The sequence below is a fragment of the Diceros bicornis genome, chromosome 29, assembly GCF_020826845.1.
Source record: "Diceros bicornis minor isolate mBicDic1 chromosome 29, mDicBic1.mat.cur, whole genome shotgun sequence".
Classification (NCBI taxonomy): domain Eukaryota; kingdom Metazoa; phylum Chordata; class Mammalia; order Perissodactyla; family Rhinocerotidae; genus Diceros; species Diceros bicornis.
In genome coordinates this window covers 42624426-42642359 of record NC_080768.1, presented here as the reverse complement: position 1 = coordinate 42642359, position 17934 = coordinate 42624426, and the positions used below count along the sequence as shown (strand labels likewise).

At 50.2% G+C, this 17934-nt stretch overlaps 1 long non-coding RNA gene across 1 annotated transcript; it reads right to left on the bottom strand.

Annotated features, from left to right (window-relative positions):
- Nucleotides 1-5215: 5215 nt before the first annotated feature.
- Nucleotides 5216-6841, bottom strand: LOC131394099 (uncharacterized). The gene is made up of 3 exons (XR_009216066.1): nt 6609-6841; nt 5815-5964; nt 5216-5413 (listed from the first exon to the last, which is right to left on the bottom strand). It is a non-coding gene; the product is annotated as an uncharacterized LOC131394099 (long non-coding RNA).
- Nucleotides 6842-17934: the final 11093 nt, after the last annotated feature.

Below are 17934 nucleotides of genomic sequence, written 5' to 3'. Positions count from 1 at the left end.
CCCCCAAGTCTCAGAGGCTTAAAACAACAAAGATTGCTTTCTCTCTCACACTGTGTGTCCATTGTGTGTTCTGCTCCACCACATTCTCACTCAGAGTCAGGGACACAGGCTGACGGGGCTCCCACCATCAGGAAATTCACCAGTCCCAGGGCAGGGGAAGGAATGTGGCAAATGATGCCTGACAACTCTGCTCAAGTTTTATTGGACACAGCGAGTCACATGACCGCACTCGACTTCAGGGCCCTGGGCAGTACAGTCCTGCCCTGACCCAGGAGGAGAACCAGAGTATCCAGGAAAGCCCTAATGACACCCAGCTGGCTCTTCCTTCACTCCCCAAGCCCCCAACATGGGCCAAGTATGGACCAGACTTTCTGAAAGGCTTAGATGCACTCGAGGGGGTTTCCAGTACTGAAACAGAAAACAGCTGAAAGCTGAATAGAAGACATCCTTGCCCTCCTGTCACTCAGCCTTTCCTGCTACAGGGATTTCTTGCTGACCTCCTCTCCTCACTCTGGCCTCTCTCCACACTCTCCCAACTGTCATTTTGGTGGTGGTGGGGGGTGTTCATAATCCCTTTATCTGCCAAGACCCTCGCCTTACATCCAGTGATGTGCTGGAGCTGGCTCACACCAACTTGCAAGTCGGTTGTGAAATTTTCAAGAAGCTTGCAAGCTTGTTATTCACTCTTTGGTAGCTTAAAATGGGCCAAGGTAGGAATGTTTACAGCATGGAAATTGGCCAGTGCTACCAGTCAGAGTTTTTCTTTCAGAGAGCTGGTCATTAATCCTTTACCAATATACCCTTGTCTACACCTTTTTTCAGGATCAGCTAAATACTTTGCTGGGCCCAGTGCAAATTGAAAATGCAGGGCTCTTAAGAATTTCAAGGCAACAACAGCAGAGCCTTAAACCAGGCATTAGGCCCTTCTTAGCAGGCTGTGCACAGGTCAGACATCGAGGACACTGGCCCTGTCTCTACTCCCTCTATACCCTCTACACTCAGAGCCCCCACCAGCAGCCAACTCTCCCTAGAGGTAACGGGAGATCACACCCAAACAAAAGCAAAGTTATTAAGCAAAACTGTCCAGCTCTGCTCAGTCTCTTCTCTCCCATCTAAAGAGTCCTCTTGGGCTTCATCTTTTGTAACCAAAAAGCTACAAGGACCATCTAAAACAAAGGGAACATCCTCTTCTGAGAAGAATCCTTCCCTCCTCTAGAATCCTCAGTTTGGCACCATTTCATTGTTTTAATAGTTATTTTTCTCTCATTTATGATTGGAAGTAAGTTGGGACGGCTCAGGCAGCCCAAAGGGAAGGGTAGGAATTTAGAGGTGGTCATGGTATTTTCCTGGCTTGGGAGCACTCAGAATCCTGGAAGGCTGACTCTGCAAGAAACTGCACAGATCTTTAGTTCAGGGTTTGTGGTAAAACTGTAGCCTTGGGATCATGTTTACAAACCAACTTTGACATGGAGAGGGCCACCTTGACCCCTCCCCAGGCAGCCTCTCTGCAGGGCCCACTCCATGCCTTGAGTCCTGTTTCCCATGTTCCTCCTGCCATCCCCACCCCTGCTGCCCTGAACTCCACACCCTGTTGTGCTCTGCATCTTTGTTCACATCATCCCTTCTGCTCCAATTCCTTCTATACTCTAGCACACATGTTGAGTTTCTTTTTTGTGTGTGTGTGTGAGGAAGATCAGCCCTGAGCTAACATCCATGCCAATCTTCCACTTTTTGCTGAGGAAGACTGGCCATGGGATAATATCTGTGCCCACTTTCCTCCACTTTTATATGGGACACAACCACAGCATGGCCTGACAAGCGGTGCATCAGTTTGGATCCTGGGCCGCCAGCAGCGGAGCTCATGCACTTAACTGCCACAGCACGGGGCCAGCCCAATTGGGCTCCTGTTTTGTCCTTCAAAACCTCTGGATAGCGCTTCTGGATTCCATGGTGAGACCCTCCCACTGCATTAGGGGCCCACCTCTGTTCTGGCCTCACCTTGTTGGAGTATAAGTTACCTCTGTGGGTTTCTGACCCTTTTCTTAGGCTGGAAGCTCTTCCAGTGAAGGGATCTGACTTATCCCCCTCTGGCTGTCTCACCCATGCCCAGCATGGTGCCACCACACGAAATCCATCAGGACATTTTATATGGCCCGTCTCCCCAGCAAGGAAGGAATAACGTGTGTGGCAGGCACAGGCCACGGATCTACAACCAGGAGACCCAAAGTTAAGCCTGGATTCCAGCGCTGGAAGTGACCTTGGAGTGACCTTGGATAAGTCCTTTCCTCTTCTGTGGACCTCTCAGTTCTCAGATCCCTCCCAGCTCTGACATTCTATGACCCTCTGTCTTTGTCACGGGCATCAAAGGGAGACAGAGATGGGCATCTCTTAGGCTTGGAAGAGGCCAGAGGGAATGGAGAAGGAAGGAGAGAGAACTGAGTTGTGTGGCAGCTGTTTGAAAAACAGGAAGTACAGAGATCTTTAGCAAAACCTTGACTGCTAACAAAAGAGAGAAAACCATGGACTAATTTCTCCATCAATGACTGCACTGACTAAATGCATTCTGGATTAAAGACACTGTCTCCAGAGAGGGGACTCTGGTGGGGCAGGAGCGAACGAGCAGTGCCGCCGAGGGATGCGGCAAATGAGGGTTTGCCTCTGATGGGCCAAGAAGGCCAGACTGTGGGATGGCAAGTGGGCAGGGCTCAGCTGAGACGCCAGACATTGAGCCAGGTTGGGTAGCCAGAGCTGGACTCTAGCCGGCGAGTTGGGATAATAAGCCGAAGTCCCAACTCTCCGTGGTCATCGTTGACAAGGGTCAACTGAGCAGGCCTTGGACCTCAGCCAAGCCAACCTGGATCCAAAGCAAATGCATCCTCAGAAGGAACATTCAGGATAAGGGAAAGGCTGTCTCTGTGATCTCAGAGGGGCTGGGGTTCCTGCGGCCATCCTGACATTGGCTCCTAGCAGGGGTGGGCCATGGCCCAAGGCTTCTGCAAGGTCTCCAAGCTCACAGCTCTCCAGAGCATTGCCCACCCAGCACAATCCTTAAATCAGAATCCCAGACTGCCAGTGTTGCCTGTGCAGGGAGCAGAGCATCTGACCTGACTACATCTGGTTTTTGCTCTGGTCCCTGGGGAGTAGATGTCCTGTAGATGCCTCTGAGAAGAGCGCCATCAGTTTTACATACAGACTACATTTACCCACACACCCACACCCACACGCATACCCCACAATCCTAAAGAGAAAAGGCTACCACGTGCAAATCCCAGAACTGGCAAAGAGAGCAGACTGGCATGGGGGTGATGACATCAGGGCAGTGAGGGTGCTGACTGGGCATCCACGTGTCTCTGAGCTCTCCATGAGCCTGTGTGTGAGTCCCTTAGCTCTTTAGAGTTCAGATCCAAGAACAGCCATTATTTCATGTGCCTAGGTTCTCAGAGAATGGAAAAAATAGGAAAGCCTGCATTGACACTGAATATTTCTCCATTAGATATTTTCAGCCGCTCTTCAAGCACAGGCTGGTGTAGTTTTAGCAACCCGGAAGTGGAGAGTGGCTAACTGTCCCATTTTGCATTCAAAGTGCTCCATTCCGTCAATTGTCACAGGCCATTCATCCTGTGCTTCAGCAAGTGGCCTTGAGGGGACAAAGCCACATGCCCTGGAAAGGGAGGGGAGCTGGCTCTGTGGCATGTTTGTGATTTCCTGAGCTACTATCTTTGGACGTGTGCCACACAGCTCAAGGGTGTCTCTGTGCCCACTAAGCACGTTCCACCCCTGCTCTTGTTGTACTGAGAAAGTGAGACCCCAGGGTGGGGGTTTGCCCTCAGGGCACAAACTGCTGGGAGAGGAGACAGCCCCGTGGCAGCTCACAGAAGAGGAAAGCACCAGGGGACTCCAACAGCCAAAGTGCTGGGTCATCATAGAGGGAGGGAGCAGAGAGCACACGTGGAGAATGGGACTAGGGAGGGGCATCTGATGTGGCAGAGAAAGACAGAGACCACTGCAGGGATATGAGGACAGGCTCCTACGCTGGGGCTGCCCTGACTCCCGGGGGCTTCACTCTTTCTCTCTGGGTCTGTTTTCCTGTCCACAAATGGGGTGCACGACAGAGTCCCTTTGGCTTCCCCTCTGTCGTTCAGCTCAAACACCAGACACATTGGGGTGGTTCCCAGGTCTCCAGGGTGGTAGGAGCTGAGGGTGATGAACAAGAACAGAGGAGGAACAGTTGGGAGGGGAGGGGGCTGCAGGAAGTCTCTCTGGTATCCTTACAGCTCATCCTGGGAGAGGAGACTCGGGCTGTGTTCTGGAGCTGGCTGGCTGGGGAGCATGGGCGGGGAAGAGGGTGCTGGGAGGGGAGCCACGGCAAATGTGGCTGCCAGGGGTGCTCAGAGGCCCATTACCCAACCTGGTGCTAAGCTGCCAGTGAGAAGGCATGATACCCAGGGCTCTTTAGGTGGTGACAGGGCACGTGCTTGGGAGAATCTGGGTGTTTTTGCTTTTCTAAGTTGTCCCCCCAAAAGGGGGTGGTCGAGAGGTAGTCTTTACTGAGCAACTTCTCTGTACCAGGCCCTCAAATTGTCCCATTACTTACAGGAGTGACGTCATTTCACCTTCATATTTTACAGGAAAGACCTGAGGTTCAGAGATATTAGGCATCTTGCTGGAGGTCACACAGCTGAGAAGCAGGATAAGGTGGATTTGAGCCTGATCTGTGTGGGTCTCAAGCCCTAGCTCTTTTCACATCATCAGTGGCATTTCCTCTGAATTCTCCAGAGCCCTGAGTTCCTCTAAGATCCCTTGTGGTCACCGCAGCAGGTGGACACTGACGGTGCCAGGAAGGCTGGCAGCGAGAGCAGCTCCCGTCCTCTGCCAGCTTCTGGGGCGTGTGATCCATGCTTAGAAAAGTCTATGTTTGGTTTAGTGCTCTGCTGTCACCATCTTGGAATTTTGTCATTTTTTAAGAAGGGGTCCTGCATATTTTCTCTGCACTGGGCCACAAGTTACATAGTCCATCCCGCTGATGGGGTTTTCACATAAGGTGTCACTTGAGAAAGGCTGCTCGAGTCCCACCGGTGGTGGCAGCCCCTGCCCTCTCCCTAGTCCCCTCAGCTCTGCTGGACTTGTGGGCGAGGCCTTGGAGGGGCAGGAACTCCGTGGCCAGAGCTTACCCTGTGGTTCCTCTGTCAGTGAGGCCATCGTGTGTTTGCACCAGATCTTGACCAAGGCCTGAAGACCTGCATCTCCAGCTGGCCCTCTGGGATCTGGGTGAGCAGGCAGCCCTGGCAGAGGTCCCCAGCCCCACCTGCACCAAAATCCACCTGAGAAGTCCCTCTCCAGGGCCCACTCCTCCAGGCTGGCAGCACTTCCATCCTCCCGGGGTGTAAAACACACCTTAAAACACACAGAATCCCTCAGAGGGAGCAGAAGAGGAAAGACAAGTTGGCAAAAGCTGTTTTTCTAGGAGGAAGTGATATATTTTTAGTTCCTTATCTACTTTTCCCTTTTAAAAATTATATATATGAACCCATTTGAGAAAATTTGACAATCTAGAGAATCAGAAAATGTTCAAAGCTATATCAACCATAGTTCTCCTTCCCAAAGATAACCACTGTAAACACTTTGTTGTGTTTTCTTCAAATTTTTTTCTATGCACAGACCTTGGGATGTTCCCCCCGCTTTATTTACATAATATCACATATATGAATGTTGAATTTGAATCTTGATGTGTTTGTTTTTTTACCTAACATTATAGCACAAGTGTTTTCTCATGCTGAAAGTATGCTTTTTGATGGCTGTTTGATCCTCCAGTACCTGTGAGCATGCCATCATCCATGCAGCCATCTCCCATCATTGGCTCTTAAAGTTGTTGCAAATTTTTGTTACTAGAAACACTCATCTCTGCAACTGAAATGTTCATATGAGAGAACGTCTCCTTGGGACAGGTTTCCAAAAGTAGAATGACTGAAACAAAAGGTAGAAGCACGGTCAAGGCTCCCATTCCTTCCACCCTGCGTCACTGCTCTCTGAACTGACTGCACCGCCCTGACGGCCCCGAGGGCTGCACAGTAGGACCACCTGCATCGCGCCTCTCCCACACTGAGTGTGACATTTTCTTGTTCACTTCCCTAAGTCAGAGAGCCCCGCTTTTCCCCCAAGGTCACAATGGGAAGCGGCCCTAGAAAGACGAGGTCTGCACTTCCTGTAGTTGCGTGGGTGATGGTGCCGTCCCATGGGTAGTGGAATGTCCTGTGTAAGCTCCCACTTAGAGTTTATTGCAAAGGAGGCATGTTTTTCTTTAATGGAGTTTATAAGCAGAGGTTTCAGTGGACCCATCCCTGCCAATCAAGTACTGAAGGGCAGGTTTGGGGAGATTGGCTGGGCTTTTGGGAGCTGGAAGGCAGGGTATTGTGTTTCCAAGAGGTTGGAACAGAGCAGGCCAGCAGCAGACCCAAGTTGCTGAGCCTGGGGAGGTGTGGAAGGACAGGGACAAATGGATAAAGGGACAGACAGCTGAAGGGACGTGACTCGGGAGGGCATGTCTTGTGGAGGGAAGCCCTGGAATGGGGGACTCAGGAGACCTGGTTCCAGGCCAGCTACTGACTCACCTTATGACCTCGGATGGGTCACTTCTGTCACTGGTGGGGCACTCTGGGAGGGAGGCCTCTTGGGGGAGCCAGGGCTGAGGGGAATGTGGAGCTGCAATTCAGTGACCACAGAGGCCTCAGCTGAACCCCCAAAACTCCGGAGCTGGGTAGCCCTTCAGACCCTTCAGGCGGCGAGGCACACCACAGCACCCACAACAGCCCTCTCCGACCTTCCAATACACAGGTGTCAGACAAGATGGTGCCCCATGTCTATAAAGATCTGTGACTCTGATGGTGTCCTGATGCCTGAGGCCAACTATCTGGCCCTGGATAGGGCAGTGGTGCCAGAGTCATCCTCAAAGGCAAGGGTGTCTCTGGGTGGGAGCTCTGAACTAGGTCTTGACCTCTGTGGGTGGGGCTGGGTGACCAAGGGCTTGTGGAGCCACTCCTCGTGCAGACCCATTAGACATCCTGCTGCCCATGGTCAATTTCTATCAGGAGTTGGTCTCCAGCTACCAGTACAGCCTGCAGATCTTGGCCCACTGCAAGCAGAACAGCGACGTGACTTTGACAAGCTGCTGAAGCACTATGAGGCCAAACTGACTGCAAGGAGAGAGTTCTGGAGATCTTCCTCACTGACCCCATGTTCCAGCTGGCACCTAGACCTGTCCTTGAGGGCACATGCCTTGGGAGCCTTCTGGGGGTCCATGGCAGTGAGGGCCCCAGCTGGGAGCAAGCCACAGCTGGGGGCACCATGGAGCCATGGCCGGGAGAGCCCAGACCCTAACAGGCCCCAGCTCTGGGCTGCCTGGAGAATGGGGTTAGAGCCAGCCCTTGACCCAGCGAACCGCAGGGCTGTCCAGCTCCACAGAGCATGCAGTGTGGGAAGGTGAGGGGGAGCTCCTGGTACTGAGCCCACCTCCAGGCCCTTTCTCCTGCTGGCTTAGAGCATCAAGATCTGGGCTCTTGCCCCAAACAAGACCCTGGAAGATCCTCCACATTAGAGTCTGAGATCAGAAGTGCTGTGGGTGTCCGTCCTCATCCCTGCTCATGGGAGTGCTGGTTGCTGAGAGAACCATTCTCCGTCCACTTGGTCACTCTCTCTCCCTCTCTACATTGCTGTTTTCTCTCTGACTTACTTCATCACTGTCTCTCTCCTTGCCTCTGTCCCTGTCCCCCTGCCTCTCCCTGCCACAGATTCCCAGGCACATTCTGACACTGCACGAGCTCCTGGCCCACTTTTCACGAGCACATAGAGCCAACAGACTGGACGATGCCAGGGCTAAACTGGGGGAGCTGTCTGGGTGAGCCCGGCTCCGGGGTGCCCCCATCAGTGGAAAGGCCAGGGCTAAGGATGCTCCCCAGCAGGAGTTTCCTGAGCCCCAGATGCTAAAATATCATGTTCAGGTTAGGATCCCAAGGGGTGGGTGTTGGGGCACCCCCAGCTTGCCTCACCTGGAAGCAGGGTCTCCGGAGCAATCTGAGTTTTTCACAGCTCAAGCTCAGGGGGCAGTTGGTGGGATGGTGTGGGTGGTGTGCTGTCCCTGGCACAGATGGGGTTTGAGGAAGGGCCCTGGGCACTCACGTGGGCCCATCTGCCAGAGCAGGGATCCGCCCAGGGACTCGCAGGCACTCTGCCAACTTCCCCTGTTCTCCAGTGTCAGTGTCTCACAACCTGTGGTATAGGAGCCCCAGAGGGGGTCCTGGCTGATGGGCCTTCATGTGCCCAAGGGTGCAGTCACAGCAGGCAGTGTCATGGATGGACAAACACCTGACTTTTCCAGTGTCAGAGGCCCCAGCCCTCTGGTCAAGGCCCCTCCGTTGCCCCTCATTCAGTCTCCAAAGCCCAGGGGGATCCTTCCTCTGCCAGGGCAGAAGCAGAGGGACCAGGGAGGAGGCTCCTACAACAGCCCAGGCAGCAGTTGACGGTGGCCTGCACCAGGTGGTGGCAGTGGAGGTGAGGAGGAGGTTCAGATTCGAGGTGTGTTTTGAAGATGGAACCAACAGGAGTTTCTGATGCATTAGATGTGGGGAGAGAGAAGATGGGAGGCAAGAGTGATTCGACAGTTTTTGGCTGAGCAAGCAGAAGGTTGGAGTTGCTGCTAACCAAGATGGAAAAACTGGCAGGATGGGCAGGTGTGGAGGGGAAATCTTTCTTGCTTCACTGGATCTTGACTGGGGGCATGTTGAGCTTGAGATGGACAACAGTGGTGGAGGGGACAAGATGGAGGAGGGCGTTTGAGTCTGAAGTGTAAGGGAGTGAGCCATTCAGGAGCCATCAGCTCAGAGATGGTATTTAAAGTCACAAGACTGGTGAGATCACCAAGGGAGTAGGTTTAGGCAGGAACGAGGTGCGTACCAAGAGCTGAGCCCTGGGGTCTGCACCTTATGGAGGCTAAGATATGATGAGCAGCCTTGTACTCAACGATGGGCTGCCAGAATCTGCAAAGGAGGGTCGGTCTGCAGCATGTAGGGTCCAGTACCCAGCCCTGCCAACCACTCAGTGCCCTAAATGGCTTCCAGAGTCCAGCAAAAGGCAGCCGGTAGGGCCACGTCTCCCAGCTGGGCAGAGGGAGGACCAGGCTGGAATAGGGCAGGGCACAGGCCGCGGAGTGGGGGTTCATTCAGGGAGCAGATGTAATCAGAGTGTGTTTGTAGACTAACAAAAACCATTGTGGGGTGGAGACCCCAGTCCTCTCATGACCCAAGGAGCCAAATCCTGCACACTTCCCCAAGGAGAAGACTTGGGACTCCAACGAGGCTCCTCATCCCTGTGGCATGCCCTGTACTGGTGCGGGCCATAGCAAGGAAGGCACATGAGTGCCAAGGCATTTATCCTAAGATCCCGATCCCCTTTCCCGAAACCTACTCATCTGATCACCTGATCAGCTGCATCTGGCCTGAACACAGCCCTAGTGGCACAGAAGAGGGTTTTCCTATAGCCCTGACAGCAGCCCTTTCATCCTCCTCTCTCCCTCCCTTGGAGGACTGAGGAAAGCTCCCAGCCCTGCAGGAAGCCATCAGATAACAAACCCTCCCTGGCTGTGCTCAGAAACACTCCTCCCCTGGGGCTGACTCTCTCCTACCTCTGGCCTTTGTCCCGCTTTTTCTCCTGAACCTCATCTCTTGGGCTCACTGTAACCCAGGTTGTCAATTCCAGCTGCCCCGGCAGACTGCGGCCCTGGGAACTCCTCCCCAGCTGCGTGGACGGTGTGGCTCTCAGCACAAAACCCAGCCGGGGCTGGCAGGAGTCCTGAGCAGCTGCAGCTGGCACTTCTCTAACAGTGAAACTAGTGTTGCTACTGTGGGATCGCCCCCTTGTTTGTAGCAAATACAGCCCTCCTCAGCAAAATCTCCACCATCGTCAAAAGAAATGGTTCTGCTTACCTTTGCTAACTTCCAAAAATGAATCCCTATCCAGGGAACTAGCATATCCTTGAATGGTGCCTCCCTGTGCCCCGACCCTTCCAGAAGAGGGCTAGGGACTGGGCTGCTGAGAAGAGCATTGCTGGGAGGGAGGGACTAAGGATCCTAAGGAAGAGACCCCGTCTCCATGCCACAGTCTGATAGCCAGAAAACAACGGGTAATAATAGTTGGATAATAACACCTTTGCAACCAGTGATACTAGCAACAGTGATCACGGCCCTTTACTCAAGCACCTGCCGTGTGTGCTGGGCCTGAGGTCAGCACGTGAAATGCATTCTTTTCCATCCTCACTCTGACATTCTACAGGTGAGCACACTGAGGGTCAGAGGGGCCCAATAATTGGCTCATCGCTGAGTTCGTTAATCACCGATCCAGCTCGACCAGTGTCATCTCTCTTTGCTGGGAGGGTTAAATTGGACAGTGTCTACTAGAGAACTTTGGAAGCCATGCATATTAAGCAGCCCTCTTGGTGATCTGGTCGTGGTTGTAGAATTTGAGGCATCAGCAGACAAATAAGACATTTGTGCTTTTCTTGGAGTAAGTGGGGTACTTTCTCCAGATGCTCATCCCCACAAAATTACTATCTTCCTAAGACTCCTGAAAACCCACCAAGGCTCTTAGCAAAGTTGGCAACTCACAGGCCTCTTTTCCCATCAATGCTATTTTTTTGTGTGTGAGGAAGATCAGCCCTGAGCTAACATCCACGCTAATCCTTTTTTTTTTTTTTTGGCTGAGGAAGACCGGCTCTGAGCTAACATCTATTGCCAATCCTCCTCCTTTTTTCCCCAAAGCCCCAGTAGATAGTTGTGTGTCATAGTTTCACATCCTTCTAGTTGCTGTATGTGGGACGTGGCCTCAGCATGGCCGGAGAAGCAGCTTGTCGGTGCGCGCCCGAGATCCGAACCAGGGCCACCAGTAACGGAGCGTGCACACTTAACCGCTAAGCCACGGGGCCGGCCCCACCGCCAATGCTATTTTTAAAAAGCAGTTAAATGGCGCCACCTCCTGGAGGAGGGGTGTTGCGGCAGTCATAACAGGACAAATAGGAGAGTTGTCCTTATTCTCACATTAAGGGACAAGGTGTGTCTTGCTCCCACCAAACATGCTGGAGCCTACGGGAGTCAGACTTTCATTGAGCCAGCTGGATTGCCAGGTGCTCCAAAACTAAGCCATTCCAGGACCTGAACATTAAGGAAGCAGCTATATAACATGCATTGGGGGAGGGGTGGAGACAGTAAATGCAAAGGCCCTGAGGAAGGATGGGTGGGTGGAGTTCTATGGATGGAGATAAGGCCAGTAGTGGTGTGGGGGGCAGAGTAAAGAAGAAAGGTTGTTTCCTATACTCCTGTCCTCCCAGTTTTGCCGTCTCAGTTCCACGTGGTTCAAACTTTTAAATCAGACCTGCTTTCTAGCTGTTAATCTCCATTTCCATTTCCAACACCTGTCTCCTTGGGCTATGAGAAGGATGATATAATACCATGCCCATAGAGTGCCCGGCAGAGCGGGCATTCAATATGCATGCTCTCTCCCCCTTTGTGACCACAGGCTCCACCTGAGAATCCTGGGTGCCAGGCCTTCTTCCTAGGTCTGGCCAGAGGCCTGGCATTCCCTTCTCCCTGAGAGACGGGGGCAACCTGTCTCTGACATTTTCTGTCCCGACAGGATAATGTACAATGAAGTAAACAAGACAAAGAGCATCCAGGAAAACATAGCCATGGAGGGCATGATTGTCGAAGGCTGTGAGAACCTCCTGGACACCAGCCAGACTTTTGTGAGATGGGGCATGACACCCTGCCTCCCCCAAATCTCAAGGTAGACCCCAGCAGTGGTGGCACTTGGGGACACCACCAGTTCGTTTGGCTACTATGTGCCAAAACCTGCCAGCATGATTGTGGAGTATTCCAGGGCTGCTGGAGGAATGTGACAGCTGTATGTGGATGTCAGTATCTGCACACATGGATGCAGATATTACTGCTTTTCACAGTTCCCTTCTCTCCAGATGTACACATGATTCTTCCCAGATGCCCTTGATGTGTCTGTGGATGTCATAGTAAACACTGACATGTCCTTTTGGGGAGAGAGGAGTGGAGGAGAAGGACAGATACTGATTGGCCTGGTGAATCACAAGCATGTTCAGCATCCGAGGGGAAGTCATGTGGGTCAGTCCCTCTGTCCCTTGCTCATCATCCTTAGCCCCTTGTGGGAGGCCGTGATCACAGCGGTTCTCACAGGTAGGAGGTTGCCTTCACCCTCAGCCTCCACTCACGCACAGCCCTGTCAGGGGGCAGCTAGAGGCTGTGACTGAGGGGACTGACTTCCAACTCAGAGACGTTAGAGCCGCAAGGAGTTTGAGGGTCACCTCTTCAGATTCCACTTGCTGTGGGACACTCAGCTTCTGCTTGCATGCCCCCGAGGTGACCTCCACCTCAGATGGGCCTCCTGAGTTCCTTCTATCCAGCCCTGGGACTCTCTGAGCAGATGAAAAGCTCGCCAGCACTTCCTGTGGCCTGTGCAGTTGCCTTTGGCCCCTGCTGCCCTTAGCAAGGGTATCATCGACTTGGAGTTTTGTCCTGAGCTCCTCTGTGTGGCCCCCTGTAACTTTTCCCTAAGCCGACGCTGTGATCTACTGAGCCCAGAGCCAGCCTCCCTGTGTCCTGGCTCCAGCTGAGCTGCAATGGGCCAAAGCTGGAAAAGGCCCAAAGAATGACCTCTCCTGGGGTGGGCAGTGTCACCACAGTCCAGGAATCTGCTCCATTGCCCTGAGCCTTAGAATTTCCTTCCCACCTGAGGGGCTGGGGTACACGTGAAGACCAGAGAACGGGGCCCAGCAAGGTTCCAGGCAGTGACAGATGTGGGCAGGAGGCAGAGTGGTGGCCCAGAGCAGGCCTAGGGAGATGGAGCATCAGGGAGGGCTTCCTGAGGAGGCATCACTGGAGTCGAGTCTTGAAGGGTAAGTAGGCATGCACAGGGTGGATGGCGTGAAGGAAGGCCCTTCCAGGCCAAAGAGCATCACTCAGGAGCCACAGGTAACTTGCCCTGGAACTAGAGTGGGAGCAGAGAGGGGAGGCGATGGTAAGGAAGGAGAAGTGCTGGAGCAGCCTGCTGGCGGGCCTTGAAGGCCTGAGTCCCGAGGACAGTGAGGAGCTGGTGGAGTAAGTGGGGAGAGGAGGCCTGGGCCACGTCTTAGGGGAGCTGGGATGGCAAATGGGTTCATCACTGCCCCCTGCTCTGCCCGGGAGTGGCTTCCGTGTGCAACTTGTTGAGGACTGGGGGGCTCTCTGGGCTCTGCAGCCCAGCATGTCGTGACTGATTGGTGATGTCTGCTGTGGCTGTGTGTGGCAGCAGGTGTCCTGTGTCTCTTGCTCATCCCTCTGGGCCAGAGCCAGCTCCACACTTGTCCAGCCTCCTGACTTCCCCAGACTCAGCCCTAAAGAGGTACAGCCTTTTAGATACAGGATACAACCTTCCTTAGAGAGGGAGTACAAACAATACGCTAGTTGGCCTAAATTCAGCCACCAATTAAGAAAGCCTTCAGGTGCAACAATATACTTATCTTAATTTCAATCTCAGAAACTAACTCCTAATCTAATACTGCATTAATCTATTAATTCATAGAAGTAGTGTTACTATGAGGAACAAGAATTATTTCTCCTTGCATAATCTTAGAACAGATAGATAATCACCGAAAGTTAACAATAAAATAAATTCAACCCAATAATTATTTATTACATTAACTGTTAACCCAACACAGGTAGGCATTCAAGGAAAGATTTAAAAAAGTAAAAGAAACTCGGCAAACACAGCCCCCACCTGTTTACCAAAAGCATCTCCTCTGGCATTTCTGGTGTTACAGGCACTGCTTGCCCAGTGACACGGTGTAAAGGCCACAGTGACTGGACCCTGGAAAGGCAGCATCATCATTTGTTGTCTAAATGAGGACTTGTATGAACGGCCACTCAAGGGTTTTACTCTCTTACTTTTAATCAGTGAAATTGACCTTTCCCTGAAAAGGCGGGAATGACAAAGTAAGACGAGAAGACCCTATGGAGCTCCAATTAATTTAAAAAAATCAAAGGTAAGCCAAATCAAGGGATAACAAAACTTAAAGGGACTAACAATTTTGGTTGGGGTGACCTCAGAGAACAAAATAACCTCTGAGTGATTAAAATCTAGACCAGCTAGTCAAAATATTTTATCACTTATTGATCCAAAATATTGATCAACAGAACAAGTTACCCTCGGGAAAACAGCACAGTCCTATTTTACTGTCCATATCCACTATAGGGTGTATGACCGCGATGTTGGATCAGGAGATCCCAGTGGTGTAGCTGCCATTAATCGCTCATTTGTTAAACGATTCAAGCCCTACGTGATCTGAGTTCAGACCAGAGTAATCCAGTCAGTTTCTAGCTATTCCATATTTCTCCCAGTACGAAAGGGCAAGAGAAACAAGGCATACTTTACAAAAGCACATTCAAACTAATAGGTGATATAATCTTAATCTAATATATATATGTATATAGACCTGCCTATAAACAGGGTTTGTTAGGGTGGCTGATTAATTGCATAAAAAGTAAACCTTTATACCCAGAGGTTCAATTTTTCTCCCTAACAGCATGTTCATAATCAATCATCTTTTGTTAATTGTCACCAATCTACCTTCCATAGAATTCCTTACACTAATAGGATGAAAAGTATTAGGTTATATATGACTATGTAAAGGACCACACATCATTGGCCCCATGATCTGTGGAGACATCAGTATTTATATCAGTGTCACAAGGCCATCAGCTGGAGTTCACATTGGAAAACGTACCCGGGAAGACACCCTACGGAGGACCCATTAGCATACAACTGAACAAGTAATGTGGACTTTTGTCGATGATCATTTGAAAACGTAACTGGGAAGACACCCTACAAAGGATCCACTAGCACACAACTGAACAAGTCATGTGGACTTTTGTCAATTACCTAGTATTTAAAACGGGAGGATAGGGCTGGCCCCGTGGCTGAGTGGTAAGTGCGAGAGCTACGCTGCTGGCGGCCCGGATTCGGATCCTAGGCGCACACCGACACACCGCTTCTCCGGCCATGCTGAGGCCAAGTCCCACATACAGCAACTAGAAGGATGTGCAGCTATGACATACAACTATATACTGGGGCTTTGGGGGAAAAAATAAATAAATAAAAATTATAACAAAAAAATAAAATGGTAGGATAAAGATGCAGGATTCTAATGGGTTCATGGAAATGCTGAATGCACAATTCGGAAACAAGGAATAATCGACAAGGTAAACCAACTCCAATAGATTTATAATTGCTTACTTGTACACAGTAAGAGTTTTTGCTGAACAATTAAGTATTCATGTATTTGTCTTGATGAAAACATGAAACTTTATGTTGAATAAAAATGGACCATTTTCCTGTATTAGTACATTACTACTCATCATTTAGTCATTTCTATAGTTAATGGAGTTATAAACATAATTACAAAGGCATGAATCCATCAGAAAACAACTATGAGTGAACCTGGGAATTGTAGGGCCAAAAATATTGTTTTCAATATTATGTATTAGAACATGTATATACATAACAAGGATGAGAGAAAACTCTGATTAAAGGAGATTAAAATGTAATCTAATCTTAAAAGAATAAAAAGAGTGTCAGTCCTGGGAGACTGGGGGTAGGCAGTAAAATTTCACAGAATTCTGAGACTGGAAATGGGCCATTCCCTACCTTCATTTTTTCATTGTCGTTGCCAAGGGAATTTTTCCACCAAGAACAGAGAGATGGAGGGGAAAGAGGACATGGAAGGATATTGCAGACATGGGAAGGGTTCCATTTTCAGGACACCTTAGAGCAGCCAGGTGTCCATATTCTAGGTCATGTAACCACAAAGAATTTCCCCTGGGAGATGCCTTCTGTAGCTCTTCCCTCCAAATTTCCACTCATTCCTCCTGGTGAGATCATCCTAAATGAGAACAGGCTGGGAGAAACACAGAGCTGCCTGGAAAAAAGCCTATCTTGTAAATTGACCCTGCCCTGGAGCTGACTGGGCAGAGGGCAGGAGCTGCACGATGGATACCGACTCCCCTTCAGTCCAGGGACTTTCCTTTATTGCCCTTTGGGGAATACACTGACTGTAACACTGAGATTCACTGAAGGCCAATAAGATCTAGTGTGAGACTAAGTTGTCAATAAAGCACTTGACGCAACATGTTTTCATGTGTATCAATATGTGCATAACTAGGGAGAAGGGCCTTAACATCTTTATGATCCTTAAGGGAAATTTGACTCACATCAATTTAGGAATGATTGACAATAACGTGTCATGTAGAAGGATCGTCAATCTAAATGAACTTATTCACACAGTCAGTGTCCTAGTCAGTATGGGATGCTGTAACAAAAATATCATAGACTGGGCACTTTATTTATTTATATTTTTCTGAGGAAGATTCACCATGAGCTAACATCCATGCCAGTCTTCCTCTATTTTGTATATGGGTCATGCCCACAGCATGGCTGCTGATGAGTGGTATAGGTCTGTGTCTAGGAACTGAACTCAGGCCACCGAAGAGGAGCTCATTGAACATAAACATTAGGCCATGGGGCAGACCCCTAGACTGGGCATCTTTGGCTTTTGTGTGTGTGTGTGAGGAAGATCAGCCCTGAGCTAACATCTGATGCCAATCCTCCTCTTTTTTGCTGAGGAAGATTGGCCCTGAGCTAACGTATTTGCCCATCTTCCTCTACTTTTTATATGGGACGCTGCCACATCATGGTTTGAGAAGTGCATCAGTGCATGCCCGGGATCTGAACCTATGAACCCTGGGGCCACGAAGCAGAGCACCCACACTTAGCCACTGCACCACCGGGCCATCCCTAGACTGGGCACTCTTAACAAGAGAAGTGCATTCCTCACAGTTCTGAAGACTGGGATGTTCAAGATCTAGGTTCAAGCTGAGTGGCTTTTGGTGATAGCTCTCTTCCTGTTTTGCAGAAGGACAGCTTCTTGCTCTACCCTCATCTGGCAGAGAGAGCTCTGGCCCTCCATCTCCTTGCAAGGGCACTAATCCCATCATGGGGGCATCACACTCATGGCCTCATCTAAGCTAATTAACTCACAAAGGCCCCACTTCCAAATACCATCACGTCGGGGATTAGGATTTTAACTTATGAAATTGGATTACATAGACATTCAGTCCATAGCATTCATGAAACCAACAATTAACAAATATTTATAGAAGTCATACAGCCCAAACTGAAGAATGTTCTGGAGATCATGTGGCAAATGATACAATGTCTTTCCCTTCATAGAGTCTCCTAGTGGAGGCAGTAAAAATTAACAGTCAAAGAAAACTTGTGCTATTTAAAAGCTAACATAGATCAATTCTGACAGACTGTACTTACAATTGTCTTTTGGTAAGACAGGTCTGATTATCAGAGTCCAGATTAAGCAAATTCCCCCGAGTGAGGGCATGTCTGGCAATCTCACCTAAAAAGGCTCTTTCCTTTTTGAAATTTTATTTCATCTAGTCCTGTTTGCTTCCACATCCCTTTGGTGTTTTCAAACATATAGTATTTATTAAATCAATGTTTAACTGTTGCTCTGCCTTTACCACATCTGACTGGAAGCAGAAGTTACTGGACTTGGCTGGAACCAAATTTCAGTTCATTTTTCCTCCTCTTTCTGCTCAGACTCTCTTCTCTCACCATTGAAATAGCAAATGCCTTAGGGGAGAAGCCGCATGGAGCTGGTGCTCACAATCTTGTGTTTCCTTTGTCTCAGAGATTGTAGACTCCCAAGTCCTGTCTGCACAGGATGTTCTACAACCCTCCAAACAGCTGTTGTGTGCTTTGTCCAGCTCTTATAGCTGCCCAAGAAAAGCTACTCAATAAAAGTGGAACCTGGGATCGGCC